Genomic DNA, 18,191 nt, shown 5'->3' on the forward strand with positions numbered 1-18,191 from the left:
GAGTCAAGACAGAGAATAGACAGGCTTTCTGAGGCCCTCTGATCGCCTATGACCGTACAAATCAACCTTCAGCACGACAGCACCTCAGTATGCACATATTATATCCTGGTGTCAGCACAGTCCTTGAGGGTGCTGCATTTTTTATGGCGCTGTTTGGATGATTTATTCTACCGTAGCAGTAAAATGAATTTGACAAGATCCACATTCTCTAACTCCAGTAATCGGGTGAATACACTGGTCGTGGCGTAATATCATTCGGGCGCTGTCTAGTTAGCAGCAGCAATCTCTGCTGGAACAAAATAATTCTGTAGATGTCACAGATATGGGATGAATTACCATTCCAACTCAATAGTCCCATAGTGGCTGTTCTACCTTAACAGCTTTCAAACCTAAATACAAATATACTCTTGTGAGCATTAGAATAGTTTCACATCAAACGAAGTCATCAAAGAAATATTGTGCTCCAAGTGACGACTTTGGAAATTTTTGTTTTCTTGAAATTTGTGGTAAGTTCTTCTGGGACCAAACTGCTCAGGTCATCGGTCCCTAAGCCTACACACTACTTAATGTAACTTAAACCAACTTACGCTATAGACAACACACACACACACACACACACACACACACACACACACACACACACATGCCCGAGGGAGAAGTCGAACCTCTGACCGGGAGAGCCGCAGTGCCGTCACGAGGCTCCTCAGACCGTGAGGCTACCCCGCGCGGCTCCAAATGAAGACCAGAAGAAGAAAACAAAGAGATCAATTGTCAAAGTGTGCTTGCTTGAGTTTGTGTGTTCTGTGCCCGCTCTCAGACTGTGTGAGAGGTGAGGTCCCTCCCATAACCAACTGTGCTACGTGTATTTCTCCACCCACTCGCAGCTGAGCATACCCGGGGCGCTCTCTGCTACGTGCGTGTACGCAGGAGATACGGGGCCTCGCCGGAGCTGCGTTGCGCTTATCGTAATCTGTACCCGCTTTGTGGCGAGGCTATTACGCACACGCTGCGCGCTCGGCGTGCTGTGAGAGCTTAAACTGCACCGCTTCATTATGGCTCTCCGCTGATTCTCGACCTCTTCCATCGCTCCTTCTTGCTCCGTCTGGCGTTAGCAAGATGGTTCTTCCACAGTTAGCGAAGCTGCGGATGAATGTGAACGGGCTCCATTGTGCTGTAACTGCTTTATCATTCATGTGGGCAACAAAGCGTTTTGCGGCAAATGTTTTATGTAGAGAGACCAAAGAGCATAAGCGGACAAGATAGGAAAGAGGGAATCAGTAATGGATAAGGTAGGGGCACACGAATTGCGATGTATTTCGGATACCATCAGCAGTAGAGCAGATGAGTGTACGAATATTTTTCTGCAAGTGATCTTTTCTGTTACTTCCCTTAGTACTGACATCTCCTGGCATATTATACATACTATGGGCGTTGAATAAGTAATGCGACATACTCCTCTTCTGGAGCAATTTCGGTTGAAGAAATGCGGAATTTGTTGAGGGGCGTTTTGGAACATGCCCGCTACTACCTCTACAGGTTAATGAAGTATCGATACGTGGCGGCGCCATACGTAGCCGTCAAAATGGCGTCAATATCGAAGGTCGGTTTTAAACAGAGAGCTGTCACTGAGTTTCTTTTAGCGGAAAGTCAGAGCATCGCAGATATTCATATGCTCTTGCAGAATCTCTACGGAGACCTGGCAGTGAACAAAAGCACGGTGAGTCGTTGGGCGAGGCGTGTGTCATCATCGCAACAAGGTGGCGCAAACATGCGCGATCTCTCGCGTGTCTGATGGCCGCACACAGCCGTGACTCCTGCAACGATGGAACGTGCAGACACTCTTTTCGATGTGATCGGCGTTTCCTAATCAAACACCTTGCTGCTCAGATGGACGTCTCTGTTATTGGTTCCGACACACTCGTGACCCAGTTAGGGTACTAAAAGGTGTGTCCCAGCTGGGTTCCTCGCCGCCTACTAGAAGACTATCTGTGCGGAATTTCTTGCGCGTTACGAGGCTGATCGTGACAATCTTTTGTCAGACATCGTCACTGGGTATGCAACGCGGGTTCATCAGTTCGAACGGGAACAAAAGGGTAATCCTTCAGTAACGCCACACCACCTCCCCTCTGAAGAAAAAGCTCAAACCGACACCCTCAGTCAGAAAGATTATGGCGTCCATCTTCTGGGACTCTGAAGAGATTTTCTGTTTGATGTCGTCCCTCAGGGTGCGACGATCAACTCCGAAGTGTATTGTGTTACTCTCCGAAAACTGAAGAAAAAATATGAAGAAAAAAGCACTTTCTCTGTATTTAAGTGAGCCAGGACAGGACGAGTAGCATGTGGTCTTGTGTTGTTCACAGATAGGATCAAAAAAATGGTTCAAATGGCTCTGAGCACTATGGGACTTAACTTCTGAGGTCATCAGCCCCTAGAACTTAGAACTACTTAAACCTAACTAACCTAAGGACATCATACACACCCGTGCCCGAGGCAGGATTCGAACCTGCGACCGTAGCGGACGCGCGGATCCAGACTGTAGCGCCTAGAACCGCTCGGCCACTCTGGCCGGCACAGATAGGACCGGTCACTGATCTTAACACGTCAAATATTTAACGACTGTTGTCCGACCTACCGACACGATGAACCAGAACTGATTGTACTGTGTATCCACGGCACTTCATCCCATCCCGAAGTTTACTAGACGCGCTGGGCGATGATAATTCCTATCTAGCAACGTTCATTCCCCTCGGAAGCTGCATACACGGATACGTCCATCGTGATACTATATGCAGAATCGGAAAGCACATACATGACCAACTTGACCTCACATGTTAAGAAGAAAAACGTATACTTGCTAGATATCAGCCCAAGCATCGATCCCGCTTGAAAATATGGTCCACAATTCTGACAGTACGCTTTTATAACCTTCTGAACGTACAGCTTTTAATCATGGGCGCACACAGCTTGCCTGTCACTCGCTCCGCCCCGCTGCAACCACTTAATGCCCCAACACGAAGTATTGGACAGTGGAGTAAGAAGTCTGTGAAATACTGTTTTGACATAGTAATATGCGTTGTAGATCATATTAAAGTGAGCAGTTCCTAGCTGGTAGCTGGTGTCAGAAATCTCTTTCATTTGCTCATCTTTTTATTGCGACTCACAAATGAAGTGTAAATGAATGAAACGAATGATTGTGATTGTGTCGTTAAAGAAGTAGCGCAGCGCTCTTTAATTATTAATATCGCTTTTGTGCGTTATTTTCTTTTGATTTTAAAGCCAACACTGTTACAGTAAGCACGTTTGCAGGACGTGCGCTATTCTTCAAAGCGATTGCCGGGATTAAATTCTACAATACAAATCATTGAGTTCATTTCGTAATAGTTAAAATACAAATCACTGAGTTCATTTCATAATAGTTCTTCAGCTGTTTATGTTTATTCTCTTTGATTTTGAGGCGTGTATACAGTTGCAGAATACCGATACGAGAATAGTGTTAAAATAATAATAAACGTGTAAGTGCATGAGGTGGCCATATTACAAGATTCATTCAATAAGTCATCCAACACATTTTTTAAAGCACGTCGCTTTTATTCAGGATTCCAATATACCGTGTTATTCCCCACTCTTTTGGTTACAGAACGTTATTTTTCAACATAATGTCGGTTCCATGCGATGGCCTTCGCCACCTTACTGAAACGGCCTGTATGCTCGCATAACACCACCCTCCTGGATAGCGTCGTAGCCCACGTCTTGCTGCGTCAGTAGCCTCCCCATCACTCACGTACTGCTTCCCGTGGAGTCCGTTCTTCATTGGGTCGAACAGGTAGAAGTCGCAAGGAGCGAGATCCGACCTGTAGTGTGGATAAGGAAGAATAGTCTAATGAAGTTTTGTGATCTCGTCTCGGGTGCGCAAACTTCTGTGAGGCCTTGCGTTGTCATGGAGAAGGAGAAGTTCGTGTGCATTTTTGTGGCGACGAATACGCTGAAGCGGTTTTTCAGTTTCCTGAGGGTCGCACAGTACAATTTAGAGTAGACCGTTGCACCATTAGGGAGGACATCAAACAGAACCCCCCCTTCAGAGTCACGGAAGACCAACGCAGTGACATTACCAGCTAAGGGTGAGGCTTTGAACGTCTTCTTCGGAGGAGGAGAGATGGTGTTGCACCACTCCATGAATCGGTGTCTTGTTTACGGTTACAAGTAGTGAACCCATGTTTCTTGGTTTGTGACGATGTTCGAGAAAAAATTGTTATGATAAGCCTAGTAACGCACAGGCTGTTCCACACAGGTGGTCCCCGTTTACGGTCTGCGACCTACCTGCGCCCGGGAGACCGGACAGGTACTTGTGAGCTCGCTGCGATAACGGCAAGCGCCTCGCCCAACGACTCACCGTACTTTTGCTCACTGCCAGGTCCCTGTAGATATACTGCAAGCGACTACTGATATCTGGGATAACTTGGTTTTCCACCAAAAGAAAGTCAATGACAACTGTGTGCTTGGAACGCGACTCCGTTACATATGCTAATTCGCAGTTTATGTATAGCTCCGCCACCTCTCAGAACTTAATGAAACTGTAGGGCAGAAGCGGGTATATTCTACGACGTCCCACAACAAATTCTGCTTTTTTCCAACCGAAACTGGCCGATGAAACATTGTATAGCATTACTTGTTTATGCCCCTCGTATGTTCTCATATTACGTACCTGTTTTTCGCGTACAGTTACATTTGATCTCGAACAAGACATCAAAACACATTGAACAGATGTGTCCACTTCCTTCCTCCTCTTCCCTCTCCATCAGTGTAATGCGATAAGAGGGCTCTGGTTGTCACTCCACTGTCTAGCACTTCGCGTTCGGGGATTTGGGCGCTGAAGGAGGGCAGAGCGAGTGACAAACAATCGGTGCGCGCGAAAGTTTGTAAGGCTTACCCTCAACAGGTCATAACTGCTTGGTATCAGAGCTAACGCCCAAATTTTCGCGCGGGATCGATTTTTGGGGCTAATGTATTAAAAGTGTACGCTTTCCTCCTTAAAATATAACATCAGTCTGATGATGTTTCTTTGTGAAGCGACAACGTGGTCTCCACGCCTTTGTCTGGCGTTGTTACTGGGCGCACCACTGTCGGTGCACACCCTTCTGATAGACAGTGGTGGTTCGAACGTCGTCACACTGTTCGACTTGTCTTGCTGCTAACCAGCCCATATTTCGATTCATGAAACGTGACGTGCTGTGCGAACCTGCACTGCTGAACGAATGAGCTGTCTTTGTTCTGTATCGCAAAGCGTGCGAGGTCTTTGACATGCTGTATGGCTTCTTTAGAATGGACCCCTGAAACCATCGTTCCCATATGCGCGTGACAGTCCTGAGATCCTAGTCAATGCGAGCAGCAGTATCGCGCAACGATACGCAACATTCCCGGCAGCTCTCGGCCGTGACACAATGTGCTGGGAGACGTTTCCGCATTTTATATGAGACATGATAACATCTCACAAACTAGCAACATTAAAACGCGATTTCGGAATGAGAAATCTGCTGCATAATGTTTCTCAAGTACGGAGTATATGTGACCTTACTCCTAACTATGTTATGTGGATGTTTTGAAATGCTAATAGTTAGCATATCCCCACGTGCAACACATTTCATGCCAGTTTGACATTTCTTGCGGGCCGCATTCGTGGTGTGCAATCTCAGTGGCCAGTAATGTATGCACAGAGGTGACAAAAGTCATGGAATGTCTCCTAACATCGTGTCGGACCTCTTTTTCACCCGGCGTAATTCAGCAACTCGACGAGGCATCGACAAAACAAGTCGTTGGAAGTCCGCTGCAATAATTTTGAGCCATGCTGTCTCTACAGCTGTCCATAACTGCGAAAGTGCTGGCGGTGCAGGACGTTGTGCGCGAGCTGACCTCTCGATTATGTCTCGTAAATGTTCGCTGGGTATCATGTTGGGCGATCTGGGTGGCCAAATAATTCCCTCGAATTGTCCAGCATGTTCTTAAAACCAGTCTCGAACAATTCTGGTCCGGTGAGATGGCCCATTCTCATCCATAAAAGTTTCGTCGTTGTTTGCAAACATGAAGTCCAAGAATAGCTGCAAAATATGATCTCCGGTAGCCCGAAATAACCATTTCCAGTCAGTGATCGATTAAGTTGGACGAGAGGACAGAGTCCATTACATATAAACACAGCCATACCATTTTGGAGCCACCAACAGCTTGCACAGTGACTTATTTTGGTCTATGATTTCGTGGGTTATGCGCCACACTCGAACCCTATCATAAGCCCTTACTAACAGAAATGTGGACTCGTCTGACCTGGTCACGGTTCTACAGTGGTCTAGGATCCAACCGTTATGGTCACTATCCCAGGAGAGGTGCTGCAGGCTGTTAGCAAAGGCAGTCGCATCGTTTGTCTGCTGCCATAGCCCAGTAACATCAAATTTCGCCACACTGTCCTAACGGATAAGTTTGTTGTATGTCCCACATTGATTTCTGCGGTTATTTCACGCAGTGTTGCTTGTCTGTTACCACTGACAATTCTATGCAAACGCCGGTGTTCTCGTCCGTTAAGTGAAGGCCGTGGGCTACTGCGTTGCACGTGCTGAGAGGTAATGCTTGAAATTTGAGGTTCTCGGCAGACTCCTGATACGGTGCATTGTGGACTACTGAATTCCATAATGGAATGTCCAATGGGTGTAGTTCCAATTGGAATTCCGCCTTCAAATAGTGTTAATTCTCGTCGTGGGGCCATAATCAATCGAAAACCTCTTCACAAAAATGACCTGAGTAAAAATGACAATTCCGGTATTGCACTGCCTTTTTACATCTTGGTACGCGATACTGCCGTCATCTGCATATGTGCATGTCGCTGTTCCATGACTTTCGTCATATCATTGTATGCTGAAGAGATGCAACAGCTTTGTCAGCAACACTACACCACGCAACAACACAGACCTGATACGAAATTTTATTAAATAATGTCTGAAGTTGACTTGAATCAAAATCGGAGTTACATTTTTAGTACATGGTTCTCGGTAAGAGCAGTGATCAAGGTGCAAGGATTGTTTATTGTGTCTAGCTTGGCCTTCATCTACATGTGCAGCTACATCTACAACCAGAAAGCCACCTTACGGAACGCGGCGGAGGGCACTTCGGCTACCATTGTCACTTCCGTTTCTTTCCTGACCCAGTATCGAATGGTTTCCGGGAAGAACTGTTGTTAACAAGCGTCCGTGTGAGCTCGAATCTCCATCATTTTGCCTTCGTCGTCTTTTCTCGAGATTCCGTAGGAGAAAGTAAGATATATGTTGTCTCTTCTAGGAACTTACGCTCTCGGAAGTTTAATAGTGAACCACACCGTGATACAGAACTTCCCTCTTGCCGCGTTTGCCACTGGAGCTGGCTGGGCATGTCTCTCACGATTTCGCTGTTACTAAACGAACCCGTGGCGAAATGTACTGCTGTTCTTCGGATCTTCTCTATTTACTCTATTAGTCCTGTCTGGTAAGTGTGCCAGACTGACGAGCACTATTCAAAAACTGGTCGGGAAAACAGTTACCTGACACAGCTTGCTGTAATTGAAAACCAGCGTTACCAGGCTTCAACAGTCAAAAAATTCGTCTTGTAACTGTTACCGTGAGTCCTATTGCTAAATCCTTTTGGTCAGTTAATGTGCAGTTGTTTCGGCCCAAATGAAATAGAAACTAACGGTTTGTGTAGTGCGAAAATACTGGACTTGCGTTTTAAAATTGCAGTTGCAATGCAACTAACATGAGATGAAAGCCTCATATGCTTCTTTCTTTGGGATTCCAGCAGTCAGTGGAGCTCATTGTATGTATCCCTCAAGTAGACGTAATCACATACAGCAATTCTCGCTTTTATTCCTTTTGTTCTCTGCAGCACGAATACTGGCTATCAGTGTGCATCACGTAGTTTAATACAGAGAACATAAAGAAGCAGTTCTAACATATTTTGACGTCAGAGATGTTGTGTTAAAGTGACAGATGCAAATACACTCCTGGAAATTGAAATAAGAACACCGTGAATTCATTGTCCCAGGAAGGGGAAACTTTATTGACACATTCCTGGGGTCAGATACATCACATGATCACACTGACAGAACCACAGGCACATAGACACAGGCAACAGAGCATGCACAATGTCGGCACTAGTACAGTGTATATCCACCTTTCGCAGCAATGCAGGCTGCTATTCTCCCATGGAGACGATCGTAGAGATGCTGGATGTAGTCCTGTGGAACGGCTTGCCATGCCATTTCCACCTGGCGCCTCAGTTGGACCAGCGTTCGTGCTGGACGTGCAGACCGCGTGAGACGACGCTTCATCCAGTCCGAAACATGCTCAATGGGGGACAGATCCGGAGATCTTGCTGGCCAGGGTAGTTGACTTACACCTTCTAGAGCACGTTGGGTGGCACGGGATACATGCGGACGTGCATTGTCCTGTTGGAACAGCAAGTTCCCTTGCCGGTCTAGGAATGGTAGAACGATGGGTTCGATGACGGTTTGGATGTACCGTGCACTATTCAGTGTCCCCTCGACGATCACCAGTGGTGTACGGCCAGTGTAGGAGATCGCTCCCCACACCATGATGCCGGGTGTTGGCCCTGTGTGCCTCGGTCGTATGCAGTCCTGATTGTGGCGCTCACCTGCACGGCGCCAAACACGCATACGACCATCATTGGCACCAAGGCAGAAGCGACTCTCATCGCTGAAGACGACACGTCTTCATTCGTCCCTCCATTCACGCCTGTCGCGACACCACTGGAGGCGGGCTGCACGATGTTGGGGCGTGAGCGGAAGACGGCCTAACGGTGTGCGGGACTGTAGCCCAGCTTCATGGAGACGGTTGCGAATGGTCCTCGCCGATACCCCAGGAGCAACAGTGTCCCTAATTTGCTGGGAAGTGGCGGTGCGGTCCCCTACGGCACTGCGTAGGATCCTACGGTCTTGGCGTGCATCCGTGCGTCGCTGCGGTCCGGTCCCAGGTCGACGGGCACGTGCACCTTCCGCCGACCACTGGCGACAACATCGATGTACTGTGGAGACATCACGCCCCACGTGTTGAGCAATTCGGCGGTACGTCCACCCGGCCTCCCGCATGCCCACTATACGCCCTCGCTCAAAGTCCGTCTACTGCACATACGGTTCACGTCCACGCTGTCGCGGCATGCTACCAGTGTTAAAGACTGCGATGGAGCTCCGTATGCCACGGCAAACTGGCTGACACTGACGGCGGCGGTGCACAAATGCTGCGCAGCTAGCGCCATTCGACGGCCAACACCGCGGTTCCTGGTGTGTCCGCTGTGCCGTGCGTGTGATCATTGCTTGTACAGACCTCTCGCAGTGTCCGGAGCAAGTATGGTGGGTCTGACACACCGGTGTCAATGTGTTCTTTTTTCCAATTCCAGGAGTGTACACAGTATGTGATCAAAAGTACTGGGATACGCATTTGTGTACGATAATATTAGGTGACTCCATTAGACGGTTTGAAATCTGCTCGGTGTTCAGTGGGATACCTAAATTTCTGTGTAGGAATGACAGCTCACTCTTCCTCAAGAGCTGAAGCCAGAGAAGGTGCTGGGAACGAAGTCGGCGTTCTAACTCATCCTAAGGGTGTTCCATTGCATTCAGGTCGAAACTCTAGGTAGGTCCGTCCGTTAGAAGAATGTTGTTTTCCACAAACCATTGTCTTACGGATGCTTCTTTATGACTGGGTACATTGCCATGCTGATACAATCATTGTCTCCCAACTGTTCCTCTGCTGTACATGGTACACAATGCTATAAAATGTGTTCATATCCTTTCAGATTTTGCGTTTCCTTAAGCAAGGTAAAGTGATCACAGCCTTGCCACGAAAAAACACCCCAATACCGTAACATGATGTCCCCAGTATTTCACTGTTCTTCTTACATGTTATGACAGGTATTGGTCTCAGCCATTCTCAAAACCCAGAACGTCCTTCGGATTGGTTCAAATGGTTCAAATGGCTCTGAGCACTATGGGACTTAACGTCTGAGGTCATCAGTCCCCTAGAACTTACAACTGCTTAAACCTAACTAACCTAAGGACATCACACACATCCATGCCCGAGGCAGGATTCGAACCTGCGACCGTAGCAGTCGCACGGTTCCAGACTGAAGCGCCTTCGGATTGACACGGGCTATAGCATTATTCATCGCTCCAAACCGCCTACTTCCAACTCATCCACTGTGCAGTAGCTTATCATTAAGTACAGAAATGTGTGGCCTATAGGAGCTGCTGGACCATTGCACCCCATTGTTTTTAACTCCATACGCGTCGCCACCATGCTAGCTGCAATTCTCCGATTCCTCGTGCCAATTTCATGTGACCCTTTTACAAACACCCTCGAAAATGCATGACGATCGCTGTCCGTCAGTACAAGAGTTCTGTCTGTTCTTGGTTTAGCTGTGGTTGCTCCATTGCGGTTCCACGTGACACTCACAGACAAAAAAGTCAGTCGTTAACTTTTCATTCGTATATGACAAAGGCGTGTTTCCCTCAGAAATACAGCAAACTGTTTTCTGACAATATTGTGAGAAGGAATGTTGCTGCTCGCCACATAGCGGAGATGCTGAGTCGCAGATAGGCACAACAAAACGAATCTCACAATTAATGCCTCCGGCCATTGGCGCGCACACACACACGCACACACACACACACACACACACACACACACACACACACAAACACACACACACACACGCGTGCAAACGCAAACGCAACTCACACACATGACTGAAGTCTCAGGCAACTGAAATCACGTGTGGTTTCAGTTGCCTGAGACTTCAGTCATGTGTGTGAGTTGCGTTTGCGTGTGTTTTGTGTGTTTGTGTGTGTGTGTGTGTGTGTGTGTGTGTGTGTGTGTGTGTGTGTGTGTGTGTGCCCGCATGTGTGTCCATTGTTGACGAAGGCCAATGGCCGAAAGCATTAATTGTGAGATAAAGCATTAATTGTGAGATTCGTTTTGTTGTGCCTACTTGCGACTCAGCATCTCCGCTGTGTGGTGAGTAGCAACTTTCCTTCTCACAATATTGTTACATTCCATCCTGGATGCTCCATTGTTTAAGTGTTTTCAGAGTTACAGAGACCCAAGTCCACCCATTGCTCCGTTGTCATGAAGCTTATAGATTCAGAGTGTATTTTTGTGGCTTAAATGTTTCTCTTTTTTGTTCAAAAATGGTTCAAATGGCTCTCAGCACTATGGGACTTAACATCTATGGTCATCAGTCCCATAGAACTTAGAACTACTTAAACCTAACCGACCTAAGGACAGCACACAACACCCAGCCATCACGAGGCAGAGAAAATCACTGACCCCGCCGGGAATCGAACCCGGGAACCCGGGTGTGGGAAGCGAGAACGCTACCGCACGACCACGAGATGCGGGCTCTCGTTTTTGTACTAGAAGTGACATTTATATTCGACTTCTAATAAATGCAGCTCCGATAAGCAAGCATTGAAGGGAGAATCAGCAAGCGTATTGATTTGGGTCCAGAATCGTGAACTGCTGAAAGTCAAAACAAACTTATTCCTATTAAAACTAGCTCATGTCCTCAAGATGAGTATGGAAATTACATACTTGGCATTCTGAGTGTCTGTGCATCCGTTCTTGGCCAACGATGCTAACTTTGGCATAATGGAGAAACCTGGAAAAAATAATTAATGGGAACCAAATCATAATAAGCGATATCGCAAGAAAGTGAAAAAATTCTAAACTGGGAAAGGCTTGAAAAGAAACGTAAAGTTGTAGAAACATGCATGACTAGTGGGAAGGCCGAAGCAAACAGTGGAAAAATTAGACTCTGTTGTCAAAACAGAAATAACCGTATGAATATAAGGAATTCAGGAGGGAAGAAAGGGAAAACTTAAAAATACAGTTAATGTATAGAAGGGTTATATAAGGAAACGAACTTGAAGACATAGTTATGGAATGCAAAAAAGGAGTAGATGAAGATGAAATCAGAGATACGATAAGTGAGAAGAATTTCAGAGAGCATTGAAAGGTTTGAGTCGTAACAATGCATCAGGAGTAGTAAAGATTCTCTCAGCATTATGGAGGTCATATGGAGAATGTACCATGGGAAAACTATTCCACCTGGTATGCAAGATACAAGAAACGGGCGAAATACCCCAGACTTCAAGAAGTGTTTAATAGTAACTATTCCCAAGAAATCAGGCGATGACAGGCGAGAATATTGCAGAACCATCAGTTTTATAAGTCATTGTTACAAAATACTAATCTAATGCGCATGATTTCACAGAGAATGGGAAGAACGCTAGGAGCCGACCACAGGAAGAACAAAAGAAAACGTGAGGCAATACTGATCGTATGACATGGAAGGGAAGCAGTAAATGAGCGGAGACTGGAGCAGGGTTCTTGTCTATTGCCGATGTAGTTCAGTGTGCACATAGACTAACAGTAAAGGGGACCAAGGAGAAATTTGGAAAGAGAATTAAAGTTCAGGGAAAAGAAATAAAAACTTTGAGGTTTGCTGATGATATTGTAATCCTTTCTGAGGCGATAAAAGGCCTTCAAAGTGCGGCTGAACGGAATGGGTAGTGTCTTGAAAACAGAGTGTATGATAAACTTTAACAAAAATAAATTGGTACATAGAAATGTATTTGATTTAAATCAGACGACGCAGAGAGAATTAAACTGTAAAATTAGACACTAGAACTCAAATGGCTCTGAGCACTATGGGACTTAACTACGGAGGTCATCAGTCCCCTAGAACTTAGAACTACTTAAACCTAACTAACCTAAGGACATCACACCCATCCATGCCCCAGGCAGGATTCGAACCTGCGACCGTAGCGGTCGAGCAGTTCCAGACTGTAGCGCCTAGAACCGCTCGGTCACTTCGGCCGGCACACGAGAACTAGCAGGTGAACTGCGAAATAACTGATGATGGCTAAAGTAGGGAGTATTTAAAATGTTGATTGAGAGTAGCATTTCTGAAAAAGAAATATCTAATAAAGACGTATATTTCTGCGAGTCTTTTTAAGGTATTTGTGTGGTGTATCCGAAAGAGAAACTGGGCAATAAGTAGTTCAGTTAACAAGAGAATAGAAGCTTTAAGAATTCCGATTATTGGATAGGCAGATCGAATTTCTGATGAGGAGGTTCTAAATCGAGTAGGGGAAGAAAGAAATCAGTGGTACAACTGGACTGAAAGGAGGAATCGATGGATAGAACACATCCTCAAGCATCAAAGAATCTTTGGTTTGGTAATGGAAGTAAGTTTGATGGAAAGATGTGGAATTGGGGGAGGCAAAATTTGATTTTGCAGCGAGACTAAGGCTCGATTACAGTTGCAGGTTCAAGTGGATGTAATTATCGGTAATTATGCACAGATGAAAAGGCGTCTACAGGATAAACAAGGGTGGAAATGTGATTTATACCAGTCTGAGTAAGGGCACGGAAGGCCCTTGAAAAATACAACGCACTTGACTGTGCTCTCATAACAGTGAAGGCACAGTAGAAAGTCGATAATTATGAAGTTCTTTAATCGAGTACAGAAACGATTCTTCAGAAAGCTTCCAGAACAACTGGCTCGGCAGAATGAGAATCGAGGAAGTGCTCATGATTGGAAGGACTGAGATTTACTCAATATGTAATTTGACAAGTGCAGTTCGAGAAGCAACTAAGCAAGCAGTAACGGAAACCAAAGAAAATTTTGGAGTAGGCATTAAAGTTCATGGAGAAGAAATAAAAATTTTGTGATGTACCGATGACACTGTAATTCTGTCGGAGACAGCAAAGGACTTGAAAGAGCAGTAGAACGTAATTGGCAGTGTCTTGAAAGGAGGATATAAGATGAACATCAACAAAAGCAAAACGAGGGAAAGGGAATGTAGTCGAATTAAGTCACCTGATGCTGAGGGAATTAGATTAGGAAATGAGAAAGTAGTAGATGAGTTTTGCTATTTGATCACCAAAATAACTTGTGATGCCGAACGGAAGGAGCACATAAAATGTAGACTGGCAATAGCAAAGAAAAACTTTGCTGAAGAAGAGAAATTTGTGAACATCGAATATAGACTTGAATATTTGGAATTCTTTTCTGAAGATATTTGTTTGGAGAGTAGCCATGTATGGATGTGAAACACCGACGGCAAAGAATTTAGACAAAAAGAGAATAGAAGCTTTTGTCATGTGGTGCTGCAGGAGAGTGCTAAGATTAGATAGGTAGATCTCGTAACTAATGGGAAGGTACTGAATAAAACTGGGAGAAAGTAAACTTGTGGGAGAACGGAAGTAGAAGAAAGAATCGTTCAGCGGAAACCATTCTGAGGCATCAAAAGATCACCAGTTTAGTATTTGAGGGAAGTGTGTATGTGTGGGCGACTGGTGGGGGGGGGGGGGGAGGAGTAGGGGTTGGGAGGGGGTTTGGGAGACGGATAGTGGGAAACTAAAACTTAAATACAATAAGCAGATTTATAAAATTGTAGGTCGCAATAGTTCCTTGGAGGTGAAGAGGCTTACCCAGGATAGAGTAGCATGGGGAGCTGCATCAAACCAGCCTTCGGACTGAAGACCAAACAATAACAATATTACAGGCATTCCAATATCTTCTTTTATGATAACTGAAAATACGCAAAGTTAATAAGGAACAATAAGTAGACAGTTTTGTATCTTTTTGATTTGAAACCAATTATTTCTAAAGGTTTGTGAATGAAAGTGAACAGAGTTCCCTACATTGTTAAACTTTATCGATATCAGTGAAAACCCCTGGTGACCTGATGGATTAGTATAACACAATAATTGTTATATTAATTATTATAATTATATATAATAATATAATAATTAATATCTAAATCTTGAAAACAATTTTTAGAAATAATGATGTCACTTCCAGAAACTAACTGAAGATGAACCTTAAAAGGTTCGAAAACCGGTTCATGGAATAATAAATAATTATACAAAAAGTGACTGGTTGCAGTTTTATGTATTTACATTCGGTTTTAATGTTACTGGTAATTTATTTTTGGTTATTAAGTTTGTGGCGTTTACCCTCGATATTCACTAAGCCAAGACTGGTCCAATGTAAGTCGCAACGCTTCAAACGAAGCACAGAAACGCCAGCCGGTACGCGGCGCGGAATGCAGTGAAGTGCCAGGAGAAGAAGGCGGGAGAGTTTTCTCCACTTGGCTTCGGCCAGACGTAGCGCGCTGTCTTTGAGTCACTTGCTGCCAAGAAAAGCAGGGCCCGCTGAAATAACGCAGGCCGCAGAGGGCGCTGCTACATTCGGGAACCCGCTAAGAAAACAGCGACCTCTGAATGAAATTGTTTGTACAAGTCGTCGCAGGATGCCAAAGAAAGTGGACTCGGAGCAAACTGAACGTGCAGCGGACACGTTCAGAAGTCCATAATGGACGGCAGATCCCCCGCCCAGTATGTACTTCAGGAGTTTACAACGGCAGACGAAATACGTGTCATGTTACTGCAATGAAAGGATTAGATAGCATACTACGTTTGCTCAAGATGAACCAGAAATTAAATTTCCGCGGAATCTTCAGAGAGCATCTTCCCTCGTTTCTTTTACTTGGAGAAGAATGAGACATCACGCGGGAAGACCGAAAACTTTATGGGGAATGACTTTGGAAACTGAAACTCATTAAAATATTTGCTTGTCACATAATAAGCCGACTAAGGTTCCGGAATCGGTGCTTTGTAAGAGAGACAAAGATCTCCAAATATTCGCACAATAAAAGTGGCGTCCATAAATTATAACAGTGAGGATACAACTATAGCAGTTTGATACGTGCCTAGCGAACACAGCACTAGGCCCTGGCGGAAAAGCAGTTCGATACGCTGCGGAATTAACTCCTTTACTATACCATATTCATTCTGAATCGCTTGCGAATACTTTTTCGTAACCGGAAAAAGTTTCTTCTGCGATGGATCTCATATTTAGAACGTAGTATAACGTATACTAGTGATTGATTGATGTATTGATTGATTGATTCATTGACTGACTGACTGATAAGATATAGAAATAAAATATCAGGAACGATTCGAATATCATCGCACTGTTATACAATGTGGGGAAAACAGTCCCGAACATGACACATTGTTGCAGCATCTGTCAAGCTTTATAATAGTAGTAGTTTCTTTGCAACGGTTGATACGATACTCCAGTCAGCATTTTTCTGGGATTTAATGTCGGACGTCGTATTGGGTGTTCATTCTCTGCAGGCGTGAATGTCTTGTCGAGTAATAAATTACCCAAGTTCAAAGCTAACAGTTTTAGTGTGGGCGGCGGCATTTACGTCTTGGAACATGTAATCCGCTATTAGTAACAACAGACTATACCACTGTATAGCTCCGTCCGAACAGGCTTCGGAAGGCCCCATGGCGCCGGCCGGCCGCCGTGTCATCCTCAGCCCACAGCCGTGACTGGATGTGGATACGAAGTTGCATGTGGTCATCCAACCGCTCTCCCGGCCGTATGTCGGTTTATGAGACCGGAGCCGCCACTTCTCAGTCAAGGAGCTCCTCAGTTGCCTCACAAGGGCTGAGTGCACCCCGCTTGTCAACAGCGCTCGGCAGACCGGATGGTCACCCATCCGAGTGCTAGCCCAGCCCGACAGCGCTTAACCTCGGTGATCTGACGGGAACCGGTATCACCACTGCGGCAAGGCCGTTGGCCGTATCACTGTATAACGCATGTTATTTCAAATGTTTTATACGCTTCTTTGGACACTTTCCTCCAACTTTCTGTATCTTCGGAAGTACAGGTGCTAAAGTATTACACCATCATATGTTACACTTGTCTCCTGCGACAAGAACGATTTTAGTACGCCGCCAAGAAAGTTTCACCAAGATCTGATATACTCCCAAGTTAACGTGGAGCAAATAAAGTAGAACTTGTCTTGTTCTCAAACCTACATCCAATGGCTTCGACTTCTGTATTTGCACTCCGCAATTCATCTTTCAGCACAGCGAGTGTTGACAAGCCTCGGTGATTTCAGCTTCAAGGCCTTTTCGTGAGGTATGTGAACGAGCAAGTAGTGTACGGTGCTTGTGTCTTCTGGGAACGAAATGGCTCTGAGCACTATAGGACTTAACTTCTGAGGTCATCAGTCCCCTAGAACCTAGAACTACTTAAACCTAACTAACCTAAGGACATCACACACATCCATGCCCGAAGCAGGATTCGAACCTGCGACAGTAGCGGTCGCTCGGTTCCAGACTGTAGCGCCTAGAACCGCTTGGCCACTCCGGCCGGCTTCTGGGAACGAGCATTCTCGGAAATTCAACAGTAAATTTCCCCGTGATGCACAACGCCTCTCTTGTAACGTCTGCCTCTGGACTTTGATGAGTGTCTCCATGGCGATTTCGCGATTGCTAAACAATCTCGTGACGAAGAAATCTATTCTTTTTGAACCTTGTCTTTTCCTCTGTCAGTTGCGTTTCTCTGCTTCTGAACATACCTTCCCAGTCTGGAGCAAAACTAACCAAGTCGCACAATCGCTTATCCCGTGAAAGTCACACATTTCGACAACACATATACAACAGTGGCCACTTCTGCTCCTACTGCGTAATGGCTAGATAATTAATACAACCAGAAATTCAAGCAGATTTTTCACGAAAGGCATGCCGTGTATGGAGCAGGGGACAAATTCGGTGTACCAGACAGAATAAAATTACGGATTCTTAGGTCGCAGCTCAGAAGAATCGATGTGGTTACTGGTTTTAAACTTCTGTGACGAACTCGGAGAACGCTCACCGGCTATGGGCAGTTCTGTCGACGGTGAAGAGTAACCTAGCAAAATGGGGCATGAGAAATGAGGACGACTAGTGTGGTAACGGCAGACATACTCTGGAGTGTCCTGGTTTTGCGTTCGAGTGTAATCTTTGTGATGATCCAGATGTAATGAGCATCAGGCAGGCCATAATAGTACATGATTCACTTACGTAACATGTTTATATGACATGTATGGTGAAATGTTGTTGCGTTTCTGTTTGTTTCATGTAGTACGGAGGATATCGTGGCATATGGTTCATCGGTATTCCACCGGCGCAGGAAACTGACGGTGCAGGTCATTAATCACTAAGAGTGCAAACGCTCCGTAGCGGTGAGAACATACGGTCAGCATTGTCCGCGTTACCTCTGTAGAATGTTGACAAAACTGATATTTGAAA

At 45.4% G+C, this 18,191-nt stretch overlaps 1 pseudogene; it reads right to left on the reverse strand.

Annotated features, from left to right (window-relative positions):
* Window positions 1-16,576: 16,576 nt before the first annotated feature.
* LOC124709442 lies at window positions 16,577-16,694 on the reverse strand (annotated as a pseudogene).
* Between the last annotated feature and the right edge of the window lie 1,497 nt (window positions 16,695-18,191).

The sequence above is a fragment of the Schistocerca piceifrons genome, chromosome 7 (genome assembly GCF_021461385.2).
Source record: "Schistocerca piceifrons isolate TAMUIC-IGC-003096 chromosome 7, iqSchPice1.1, whole genome shotgun sequence".
NCBI lineage: Eukaryota > Metazoa > Arthropoda > Insecta > Orthoptera > Acrididae > Schistocerca > Schistocerca piceifrons.